Here is a 13,058-nt window from a genome sequence, read left to right as displayed (position 1 = left end):
AGGCACTGGATTCAATTCTCAGCACCATATAAAAATAAATAAATAAAATAAAGGTCCATCAACATCTAAAAAATATTAAAAATAAATAAATAAAATTAAAGACAACTTTTTAAAATGTAGCTGTTAAAAAATTTAAGGAAATAGCAATGACTATGAAAGCAGATAAGGTATGCTTCAATTTTAATAGCAGCAGAGCAGCTTGTGTTCAAAACCAGAGGCATTTATCATTGATGGGGATGTGTCAAAGCTATGACTACTATGCATTTGTTAAGATTCCCTGGAACATGATAGATTGTCTAGAGCAAGTCCCTGGATGTAGGATAGAACTGAGGCCTTTACAAATGTCCAGACCATTTTGGATATTGTTAAATGAGTGATTCTATGGAATCTGGGTGGCCCCAAAACTAAGTACTAAGACTGACTGACTGACTGACTGACTGACCGACCGACCGACCAACCAGCCAGAGCTCACTATCTTGGTAAACATGCTCCTCGTCAAGAGGCCGTGTAACACATCACTCTTGGCAACAAAGGTCCTGATTGGCTTTGCCTTGACTAATAGGTCTAATACAGCTGGAGGCACTTCAATGAGAAGCTCAATGCTTTTCAGCCGTGTGTGGCATCACAGAAAAGCACTTTTCAGAGAAGCTCCTTGTTCAATCAAAAGTAAATAAAGAAAGAAAGAAAGAAATAAGCCAGGTGTGGTGGCACATGTCTGTGATTTCAGCAGCCTGGCCGACTGAAGGCCTGAGACTTTGTCTCAAAAACCAAAAAAAAGAAAACCAAAAAACCAGGGGGGGCGGGGGGAGATGCCCTGGAGATGTAGCTCAGTCGTTAGGAGCCCCTGGGTTCAATCTGCTGTAGCAATAAATAAATAAATAAGATAATTTAAAGTTTCTTTTGGTTACAAGAGTAGAATTATAAAAGGGTAAAGGTCCTGGGGGAGGGTGAAACAGGAATCCTTATGAAAGGTAGCAGAATGAAAAAAAAAATTAATGGTTCTTTAAGCAAGGTTTGTTTTTCTTCATGTTGGTGTAGTTTATTAATACACCAACAATAGAATGGTAAATAATAGCATGGTTCATAACGTTATCAGTCATTAAACTTATAATCATACTGGGATCTAAAAGCTTTATTTTAAATGCTAATCACAGAGATTTAGAAAAAATGACTTAAAACTATAAATTATACAGTTAGTAAAGAGGTACTCATGCCTGTATAATATAATTACAATGTATGTTTTTTCAGCAGATTAATTTTCATGATCTCAATTGATGGACTAAATAGAACTCTTATATGCAGGACAAGGTTGCCATCCCACTATTTAAGAAAGTCCATTAAAAATATACTGATAATCAAGTGTGGAGGCATCTATCTGTAATCCCAGCTACCTGGGAGGCTGAGGCAAGAGGATCCCAAATTTGAGGCCAACTTCCTCAATTTAGTGAGAAGTCCTAAGCTACTTAGCAAGACCCTGTCTCAAAAAATAAAAAGGGCTGGTAATGTAGCTCAACGGTAAAACACTGCTGGGTTCAATCCTCATGACAGAACAAAACAAAGACACTGCTTGGTTTTTTAGCTCCATCTCTAGAACCCACATGAATGAGGAGTTCTTTCCTAGAAAAGGCATGCAGATGTAATGCTCCATAAATACAGTAATGCATCACCAACTAAGTACTAGGAAGCTTCAGAGGAGGGAAAGTTCTTCCTCAACAGAGAGAGTGGAAGTAGTTACTGAGTTGAGGTTGCTAAGCTAGGTTGAGTATCTGTTCAATATTATTGCAAAAAACTGGCACAGTGCCACAGGGAGGAAATCAGAAAAGTTCTAGGAACTACTGCTGGTCAAGCTTCTGAGTGATCATGACAAGGTTGGAAAGACCAGCTCAAGTTAGAAGGACTTGAATAAGGAGCTGCAGTTCACTGCATGTCTGCAAGGCATCTGAGAGGCTGCAGGTACTGAAATAGAGAAGTGCTGTGACAGGACATTTTCTGGTAGTGGTGCTGGGAACTGAACTCAGGAATGCTAGACAAGGGCTCTACGACCGAGCTACATTCCCAGCCCCAAGAAGTGATATGACTTTAATGGTACCTTCAGAGGATGACTCTGGTTGTGATCAGCAGGTTCCATTAAGAAAGGCTGGAGTGGACACCACACTTAGCCAGAGTCAACCGAGGGAGCCTATACCCACTCTAAACTTACTCAATCTGGAAGGTCCATGAAACCATCACTGTCTTAGGAATGACACAGAGGTCAGAGAGAAAGGAAAAAAGAACCTTTTCAAGGATACCTTTATAGCCTAAATTAAAGTTTGTGTTCTCCTAGAAGATTCCTGTTTTCATGGACAAAAATTTATTTGACCTATGAGCCCCGTGTAAAATTTCTTTCACCTCACAGTCTAACTTGTTTAAGATGACTTAGGGTAACATGGCACATAACACTGTTTTTTGCTAGAAATGATGCTAAGATATGACGATGAAAAATCTACCCTAGAACTGGACAGATGTGTTTATGCTCTGAGACTTATTAGCTTTGTGATCCAAAAGCCTAGAGGTCTGCTTCCTTATGTAAAACCAGAAGGACACTACTCCACTGTTCCAATGTCAGAAAGATTAAATGAGATGCTGCAAGTTAATGCTTAAAGCAATAACCATTATTACCTTAAACCAGATCAGATTCTAAAATAATCACTTTGAAAATTCTTAGTATTCTGAGTAAAACACGAGGGTATAAACTCGGACTATTATTTTTCCTGAGAAGCAGATGTGGTCACCATAACATCTGTTCCTGTATACATTAAAATGTACATTTGTATGTACACAAAGCAGTGCTTTTCTGCAGTGTTTTAAATGCACCCCTATGAGGCATTCAAGTTATTTTAGCATATTCTTAACTTTAACAAGCTCAGTGGTATTTAATATGCTTATGCATTAGAACACCAGCAACTGCTGTACATAAACCTAGTGACTTGCAGTTATGTAGAAACCTCAAGGTGTGATCAAGATTTTGCAAATTATTATTTTTTTAAACACACGGGTTACTACTCCTTTATTAATTTTTACGTGGTGCTGAGAGTCAAACTCAGTGCCTCACATATGCTAAGCAAGTGCTCTACCGCTGAGTGCTAAGCCACAACCCCAGCCCTGGGTTACTCCCTTTTTAAGACATTCATACCAAAAGACCAGTGCCAATAACTGGAAACTGCTATTGTACCGCTGCTTCTCCTGCTACTTTGATTAGATTTCAGACAACAAGCCTAACCATGATCACCAGGAATTTCTAGTACACTGACGGAACTTGTGGTTTTCAGGTCATTCTCACGAGGAAATGTAACATGTACATACTGATGGAGGGGAAGACGACCCCCTGAAGGAGAAGGTGAAAGCTGAGCAACCTCTAGTCTGACTCCTTAAACCTTCATCAGTTTGAGTTCACATACAATTTTATATAAAAAGGGTATGTGTGGGCGTGGGGAGAAGAGATGCCTTACTGCTTACAGGAAAAAAAAAAAAAAAAAAGACTGAAGACACTTTCTTTTTTCTTTGTTTTGGGCACTGGGGAATGAACCCAGGGGCACTTAACAACTGAGTCACATCCGTTTCTGAGATAGAACGTCGCTAAGTTACTGAGTTTGGCCTCAAACTTGCCAATCTCCTGCCTCAGCCTCCCGAGTTACTGGGACTACAGGTGTTACTCACATGCCTGGATAAGACTGAACACAATTTCTAATACTCCAATCTAGATTTGGGGAGTGTGTGAGATGGGGAACACTTCTCATTTCACTTTTAAACAGGCATTGCAGCAAGGCAGGGATACATCATCAAGAGTGACTTCAGCACTCTGCTACTTAAGAAAGAATTTCACAGGCTTAAGAGAAATGTGAAAAAGGGAAATAACTCACAAGTGGGCTTAAGAGGACAAGCAGATATGCCCATTTATAATCACTAATCACTATAGAAACATGCCACATTTTTGCATCTAAATGGTATAAGACAAAAAGTTACTCACTGAGAAATAATCTCCTCAAATTAATGGGAAATGAATTTTTCATCATTCTTGAATCAGAGTAATTTTTATAAACCATGCTCTCATTTCTAAACTATATCCCAGAGTCTAGGCTTAACCAAAAGCAGTTTTTCAAAAGCATTTTTTAAAATTGGAAGAATAGTTGTACTCATATGGTGTTAAGTAACAAAACAGGTTACCAAAGAATACAACCAACAAGTACATTTTAATAATAAGTGAATAAATAAGTGTTTATTCCTAGGGAATAAAAAAATTTTGTGATGGGATTTCAAGTTATTTTTAGTTTCTTGTTTTGGCTAATCTGTAATTTTTTAAATTGGTTCTCCTACTTATACATGACAGCAGAATCCATTTGGATATAATAATTAAGCATGGAACATATCATCTAGTTCAGATCCCAGTACCTCTCTTTTTTCTTTTCCATCTCTACTCCCTTCCCTCTATTGACCAGCCATTTACCTATAGTTTTTTAAAAAATTCATTTCTGGGGCTGGGGTTGTGGCTCAAGTGGTAGAGCATTCACCTAGGACGCGTGAGGCACTGGGTTCGATTCTCAGCACCACGTAAAAATCAAATAATTATATTAAAAAAAATCATTTCTGTTGATGTACTCAATGGAAAGGTTCACTGTGGCATATTCATGTATATACACAGGAAAGTTATGTGAGATTCATTCTACCCTCTTTCTTTTTCCCATCCCGCCTCCCTTCCTTTCAATCCCCATTGCCACTGAACTTCTACCCAACCCATTACTGGGGATTAGCTTCCACATATCAGTGAAAACATTCAACATTTGATTTTTTTTTTGGGGGGGGGATTGGCTTATTTCACTTAGCATGATAGTCTCCAGATCCATCCATTTACCGGCAAATATTATTTTTGAAGCAGGCTTTGCCACTTCGTGACTCAATCTTCATTCGTTCCCTGGATAAGTATTTTTCTTATTGTCATTTTTAAGTATAACTGACCTTGAACCAAAATGTTGAGTATTCTTTGCACTGGGACCTCTCAGGATCAGTTCACCGCTTCATAAGAACAAGAATTTTGTCAACATAAATTTACAATTCCAATTTAATATTTTAATTCTGCCCTGTTTCCAGTAGACAGTTTCTTCATTAAGAAGATATGACAGGTTTTAAGAAAGAGGCCACTTCCAAGGGTCTCAACTAAGTTACCAGCTCTCACCAAAAAGGGAGAGGTTTATAGATTTTAAAGGGAAGAACAAGTTTCTCAAATGGAGCACAGAGAGTTGAGAGAGAGTGAGAGAGAAAGAGAGAGAGTGGGAGAGAGAGAGATTGACTGGTTCATATAAGCAAAAATAACTGTTCCGAGGAGAGAAGGAATAAGAGTGTCCTAAACCAAAACACTGAGGAAGCAAGAGGCCCTTCATTAGGTTTCTTTTTACACCCACACACAGGCTAACGTCAAACCAGACATGCTATTTCAACTAAATGCCACTGCACACTCTACACCCATACTTCCCTTTGGGGGCAACCAACTTCTTTAACTGCAGAGCCTACTTGGAATCCTTGAGTGTAAGCTGATATATAAACAAAAAACGGCATTACAAAAATATGAAGCATTTGTCTGAGTCCTCATTAGCCAAATAGCTCAGAGGAACAGTATAAAGGCCTATATTCCAAGAACAGGCCTGGGAACCAGCCCAGACATATTCTGTGGCTCAGTTCATTGTGGGATGGTGCCTCGATTTCCCTACTTGTCAAACAAGGACAGTACCGAGAGAATTGAGAATGGTTTAAAAAGTACTTAGAAAGTAAAACTGGCAAACCACCAATGTTGTTTTATAATACCATAAAAGCCAGCCAGCAATGGGCCTTTACACTTAACAGACTCATGCTTATTAGATGCACGTGAGAAATGACACATAAACAAACAACCCACAGCTAAGTGATCAATTACAAATCTATACCCTTCCTGGAGAAAAGTATTAGAATGTGCAGAGGTTTATTTTTCATTCTAAAGGCTGATCAAATAATGTATGATTCTTTTCAAGCTGAATTTTAAACCTTAACAGTTGTTATTTGTTCAGGAAAGTCTTCCCTTTTGAAAACTATCTTCCATGCTCTCTTATTTTCCAAACCTTATTTCTGAAATGCTGCTGAAATTCTTGATAGGTTCCAGGACTTCTCTAGCAGCTGTCCAGGAACTAAGGCAGAAGTCAATAATCCCAAAGAAGCTAGGGGCTACCTCTCAAGAACTCAAGAGAGAACAGTGAATTCATACACTGAGATGAGGGAACTCAGAACTGAAAAATTAGTAGTAGTTTTTCATTTTCCACTGAAAAGAATAAAACTGTGCGCATTCTCAAATTGTCACTCTGAATGTTTATATCCCTGTATAATCTGATACATATATTCCCAGTTTGAGAAACAGGATAATATGTGAGAAGAGCCTTTTCCTTCCAGTGAAGCGGAATATGGATTCTCACTTGAGCCAGTCTTAAACTGGCTGACAGCAAAGGTCAACCACCACAAAAAGCAGGTGTAATGAGTACTAAGACACTGAGAAACTGGGAACACAACCATCCTCCCCTCACTATCTAATTAACAGGACAGGCAAACAACAAAAACCATGAGGTCACAAAGGCAGCACAGGCTGGGCACAACAGGACGGCTTATCATACAAAGTGTCTCAAGGATCAGGATGGAAAGGGCCAATTATGGGATAGAGATAGATATATATACATACACTTCTCCTACCAGGCCCTCTCATGCTATTTTGTTACTCATATATAAAAACGCCTTCACATTCAAATATCAATTCAGTTCATCAATTCAGTGTGGGGCTTGAGCTTTGCTTTCAAACACCACAAAAAGTGTAACTGACAGCAATACGCCTCAGCAAAGCACGGCAACAGCTCCAGAGTGACACCACAGTTCTCACAAAACTAGAGGAAGAAAACTTTGTAAATTTATGTGGCACCAATAACACGTTGAGCGTTCTGAATCTAGTTAAATCATATCCATAGGTGTGTGTGCCCTAACGTATGTGCCTCTCAGGTAAGTATATGAAAGTATAACTCTCACTGAGGTATTTTACTCCTTCTGTAAGACATAACAGGCTTTATGACATTCCTTTAAAGTTCTCTGCAAGTTCAGGTTGAACTTGTGGCTTATTGCACAACAGTCATGGGCACTTTGTTGAAAACCACAAATTAGATTCTAATGTTAAAAAATAAAAATTTAACTCTTGTTCATGATCATATCATTTACAAATGCTTATTCCACTAAGATTTCAATAGTTAATTTAAAAATCTAAGAAAAATCTATCAAGTTTAATTATAACATTTCACCCCTACATGTATTATCCCCAAATGACCTTCCCTAACGTTTAAGTTGTATATAATAAAATGACAATCACTTCTAACTCTAAATCCCAACTATATTTTTTACATGTCTGTATGCGCACACAATTCCCTCAATTAATGGACTCACCCTTCCAGGCTCTCTCATGCTATTTTGTTACTCATGATTCTCAGAAAAATAAATTCCCAAGTGTTTCACTCTATCATCCTCCCTTTTCTACCAAAATTAGTCCCTGCTTTCTCCTTTAAAACAGCCCTGTCTTCCCTATTAAATCACAATTTTGACAACTAAATATGTAATCAGTACATATCAGTCAATAATGAACCAACATATTTCTGAATGTTTTGATTTTCTAAATACAAATAATTATTTTTAATATATTTTCAAAATTTGTGAGCTCTAAAGGCAGCAACAATATCATATGTAGTATACCTTACATACCTAGGCTTTTAGTAATCGAATATAAATAATAAATATAAGTTCATTACAATAAAAATCAAACAGCTATTTTCACTTGATAAAAGCCCACTGGTTGATGACTTGGAAATGGCACTGAAATAATCCATTCGACACTGTGAAGTTTTAGTTAATGTAAATAGTACCAGAAATTTTCTTGCATTCTGGCTTAAAGAGGTAAAGAAATTTAAACAAAGCAATTCATAGTGGATATGTTTAAAAATCAAAGACTTCCAGGATCGACAAGACCAGAAGTCATCAGAGATTCATAGCCCAACTCACTGTATGTCCTATTATAGGGGCCATAAAACCTAAAAGCCAAAGACTTGGTTAGTTTTAATATACAGCAGACTCTACAGTCAGGAGTCAGGAAATTTTTCAGTATGGGTCAAGATAAAGAAGAAATTTTGACTTAAAGTTCGATTACATACAATTTCCATTTTCTAGTTAACTGAGGTTATGTACTACACTTTAATGAATTTTCAGTTTACCTAATGTAAATTCCAGCCTTCAAGCCCAGTTGTTTTACTGTTTTATTTATGAGCTTAAATACCAGGATACCTTTAAAATTGGTAGAATACATGCCAAACCTCACAACAAATTTTCCTGAAGGGTAAAATAGCTATTACCACCAAGGATATCACTTACCAACTGTATCTTATTTATAATTTGCTAAATCAAACAAAAATATCTTCACAAACTTCACCTCTAACAAGGTGTCTTCAAATTACTTATTTCAAGAATTTATGTTAACCGTATATCAAACATTAAATTCAGGTCAAAATTATGTCTGTTTAACAAATACTAACTGCTCTTACACTACAAATAATACTATTTATATTAAGTATTAGATTCTGTAATTACTAAAAATTTACAAAAGCAATGTAGTTTCTAGAGAAATACATGAACCAAGCTATCTCCTGTTCACTCACCAAAACGTTACTTGGTAGCAATAGTCCAAAGAAAATTTCACTTTAAAACCCAACTGATGAACTATGTATCAAAAACATCCACTGGTTTCCCATAAATGTGTCTTGGCATATCTATTTAAGATACTTGTAACAAAGCCTTAAAGGATCCATAAGTATCAACAACCACCATCAATCTTTTGTAGAAAGGAGGAGTTCACAGAAAGGCATATTCTCAACTTTCTACACACCCCAGCCCATCTCATCAGCTTTTAGAAGCTTATTGACTCTTGAGATTGGTTATCAAAGTAGCAGTAATTGAGAACTCAAACATTATACATAAGAATGCATAATGCAATTATTATAATCTTAGCAACTTTAAAATTTTCTTCAACAAGCCATATGTTATTTCTTACATTAAGTGTTTAAAACCCAACTACTGCAACCAGCTCTAACAGATTCCTTGAGGAATCGTGGCTAGGCTGAAATTTTGGAAGTGTTGGCTTTGGTGGTGACCAAGGAGGAAGAAATCTCTGGCTCCCCTGTTGCTGCAGTCCCCACCCTTCAAAATGAATATACCCACCGGTGTGAATTGACAATGTAGTCCAAAGAGCAAGGCAGGAAACGAAGTCCAGATCCTCAAAATGGCAGTACAGGGCATAACCACTAGGCCACCTATCAGTTCAGTACAAAAAGTACAACCCTGTGCATCATGGTGTAAAAGCTGGGGCCTAGGTTTCGCAATGTGCATCTCACACCTATGGAAATAATAAGAGGAGTAAAATCTATAGAAATCAACACACCCTAAGAAAGTGGGTGCTCACAGAAGACTGGTGTCAACACTTGCAAAGGTGGTTGGCTACTGACATAACGTATGGCAAGCACAAGTACAAAGTTGGAAGGAAGCAAAATTTTACAATCAGCTGTTGAGTCTGACAATGAAGAACTCAACATGGGCTTGATGTTTACCAACAAAGCTTTGCAAATCGTGACACCCATCTATCATGCTTATGAAAATTAACACCCCACAAAAACCTAACATCCCTCAAGGATGACTTTTAACTCTCAAAGAGTTGGAAAAGATTTGAACTACAAGGATTTGAACCAATCAGCAATGCCCCAAACCTGTTCCTCTCAGATTTAAAATTTTCCCTTTTACCACCTGACCCTGGAAAGATATTTTGACAGGGAGAATTCCAGAATCCCAGAGAAAGGGAATCTATAACCCAAGGATGTGCCAAGGTGATTCATCAAGAACAAGTATGGATTGTCTGAGGGTCAACAGTTTTGAAAAAGTAAAGAGAAAACTTTCAAAATGCAGAGTGGATTTCTTAAAAGAAGTAAAATCACTGCTCTTGACTCAATCCTTCGCCATGTTGCTGTCAGCTCACCAAGTAAGAGTGCAAATTGTGTGTCTTGCTGGGCCCATTTTCCCATGGTCTGTAGAAGGCGCTGTGAAGCACATCCTGTTCTAGCTCTGGGGCCCTTCCCCCCTCTGCAGCCTTACCCAGTGCAGAGAATGCGCCCCCTACTGACTCCAACACTCATCGCCTTTAGCCGACTTGGCTGCGGTGCATTTTGGGTGGGGGCTGGTATTTTCTTCATGGCCATAAACCAGAAGCAACAATGCAGATTTATAAAGAAACTGTATCAAGCTATCCAAGAGATTTTCCCCCTCTTCCCTCCCAATTTGAAGGTACAAGACACTGGCACAAGAAGCATCAGGGATGGGTACTGGGTGTGAGGGGATGGACAGCATTAAAATGGCAAACACAGGAAACAGTTTGGTTCTTTTCCCTCCTAAGCCTTTGTCTGTGAAATGGGGTTATGGCAAGAACTGTCCAGAGGAACTGGTGAATGCAAGAACATTAAGAAGACTTAGTGTGGGTGTGAGTATGTGGCTAAAAAGGATATTAGACTTTAGACCCCGATCTTGGACAGAAGAGGAAGAGCAGCAATCGCGCCTTTTCCAGCAGACAAGACATCTAGTGTGGGGGGCGGAGGGGGGGCAGGGAGGTAGCCCAGAGAAAAACAGGAGAATAAGAGGGTGCTCAAAAAACTTCCCATTCATTTCATTAAAAAAAAAAAAAATCTTTTCGTAGCTTTTTGAATTTCCATTTTCTGCCATCTTACTGCAAAGTTGGGGCTCAGAAAGCTTCTAAGAGGCCGTGCTGACCAGGCAGCTGAGATTGAGAAAGGGGGTGGCTGACTGTGGTCAGGACTGGAGGGAAGCTGGCATGTTGGGGAGGCAGGTTTGCTCTGGGGAGGCAAAGACTTTCACTCCATGCCGTGCATGCTCCCCGCCCCCCAACCTACTCCCCCCTCCCCCAGCTAAGGGTGGGCAGATCTGGCAGAAGGCTCGTTCCAGGCACTGGGGTGTGCGTGGGGGGCTCGTTTGGGGGAGGGGCGGAAGGGATTAGTTCCAGGGATGGGAGAAGCTCGGTCTGGCTGGGGGCGGGGTGCGGGGAGATGCCATTAGCTGCAAAAGCCCCGGGTGGCCAGGCTGGCCGCCGGCCTCGGCAGGCTCGCGGGGCGGAGAAGGGGGTCGGGCTGCAGGAGGAGGCGCCTGGACCCCCGACCTGGGCCGGGGTAGCGGTTCGCGCCTGGACTGGTGCCCCGCGGGCAGCGGAGTATGCAAAGGAGCGTGTGTGTGCGTGGACGGTGGCAACGCGAGCACAATGCGCCCCGCGCCCGGGCCGGGCGGCAGGGCAGGGCAGGGCCGCGGGTCCGCGCGCCGGCTTACCTTGACTCGGCCTCGAGGCGCGCGCGGGGCCGGCGTGCTCGGGGGCCGGGCGGCGGCGGCGGCGGCGGCGGGCGGATGGCGGCGGCACGGCGGTGGCGGCGAGGGCGCGCCCCGGGCCTCGTCGCGCTCTGGCTCGGCGGGCTCCGGCTCGCGCCGCGGCCGCGGCTGCTGCCGGGGGGCGCGGCGGGCGCAGCAGAGCGGCGGGCGGCGGCGGCGGCGCGAGCGGCTCCCTCCAGTCCCCGCGCGGGCGACGGCGGCGGCGGCAGTGTCGTCGAGCGGTGCAGACAAAGGAGGGGCGGAGGGAGGAGACGGAGGGTGTGGGAGCGGCGGCTTCACCGGCGCGGGCGGGCGGGCGGCGGCCGCGCTCTTCTCGCTCCGCGGCTGCGGGGACCGAGAGAGGGAGCTGTGTCTGAGGAGACGCCAAAATCCCCCTTAGCGCTGCCTGCGGGAGGGGGAGGGGGCACAAGATGGCGGCGGCCGGGGGGCGGGAGTTCAGCTCATGGATCCCGGCGGGCGGCGGAGGGGAGACCGGGGCGGCGGAGGCGGCGGCGGCAACGGGCGGGGGAGGGGGCCGATCCCGCGTCTCCCCTCGGCAGACAATACAAGCGCCTCGGAGCGAGTCCCCGAACCTGCCCTAGCCAAAATGGCGGCCGAGAAAGAGCGGAAGTGACGTAAGTACCTCATTAGCATAAGAGGACTCATTGTCCAGCTAAGTGGGGGGGCAGTGGGGGACAGTACCCCTTCCCCCTGTGCCCCCCAGGGACAACTCTCCTATTCCCATCTGTGCTTACACCCAACTTTTCCTGAGGGAGTGTGCCCCAGCACCCCACCCCCGCCTAGGGGAAATTATATAATCCCCACTGAGGGGGAGCTCTCGCGAGAACCAGGAGGATTTGCCACTGACCCACTAGGAGGCGCCGCGGATAATGGCCGCACTGCGCTCTCGGGGCCCGTGTGCTCCGCGGGCGACTTTCTCTGGCCGCAGCGCCGGCGGCGGAGGCAGAAGCAGCGGGCCGCAGCACGCCCAGCACTCAGTCAGGTGGCCGTGCTGGGGATCCCTGCGCGGGCCCAGCTGGGCCTGGACTACATCTGGCGGGAGGGGTGTGCGGGGCAGCCGGGGCGGCTCCACGTGCTGGGAGGCGCGCGCGCTCATGGGCTGGGCCACAGCGGGAAGGGGCAGGGATACCTGCCAGTTGCGCCTGACGCCGCCTGCCTTTAAGGAGGTGTGAGGGCCTCGTGCTTCGCACACCCACTGGAGATGAGACAACCCCATGGACGTCTGGACCCGTCTGTGGGTGGGTGGGGCACTCGTGGACCGGGCTGAGTTTTACAGAAGGCCTGCTCTTGACATTCTTCCAAGTCAAAGTGATGGACTCTTCTCTTTGGCCTGAAGAAAACAAGTGGGATCCCTAGTGTTTTGAAACCACCCAATGGTGAAGCCTAAGGATGCAAAGTGATGTTGCCTCCGAGTTTCCTCAAGAACCTTAAAAAACACCTTGAAGTCCTAGAGCCAGTGACTTCTAGTGCTCTCATAACATGACAGCACGACAACAGGGATGCAGTTTGTAACTGTAGGTCAAACCCAACCAATACATTGTCTC

At 43.3% G+C, this 13,058-nt stretch overlaps 1 protein-coding gene across 4 annotated transcripts in view; it reads right to left on the bottom strand.

Moving 5' to 3' along the window:
• Adnp (activity dependent neuroprotector homeobox) overlaps window positions 1-11,543 on the bottom strand; it is a 29,416-nt gene extending 17,873 nt beyond the window's left edge. Inside the window, exons 1-2 of one of the 4 annotated variants that reach the window (XM_058575635.1) lie at window positions 11,458-11,543; window positions 9,298-9,472 (exon numbers count right to left, since the gene is read on the bottom strand). The gene's annotated coding sequence lies outside the window, so the exon portion shown is untranslated. Of the gene's footprint in view, window positions 1-9,297; window positions 11,035-11,457 lie in introns of those variants that run through there. The other 3 variants (XM_046433457.1, XM_046433458.2, XM_046433456.2) reach the window with 3 other exon arrangements.
• Window positions 11,544-13,058: the final 1,515 nt, after the last annotated feature.

This window comes from Marmota monax, unplaced genomic scaffold (genome assembly GCF_021218885.2).
Source record: "Marmota monax isolate L192 unplaced genomic scaffold, Marmota_monax_Labrador192_F-V1.1 WCK01_AAM20220418_F8-fsc00014, whole genome shotgun sequence".
Lineage (NCBI taxonomy): Eukaryota > Metazoa > Chordata > Mammalia > Rodentia > Sciuridae > Marmota > Marmota monax.
This window is presented reverse-complemented; position numbering and strand designations above follow the sequence as displayed.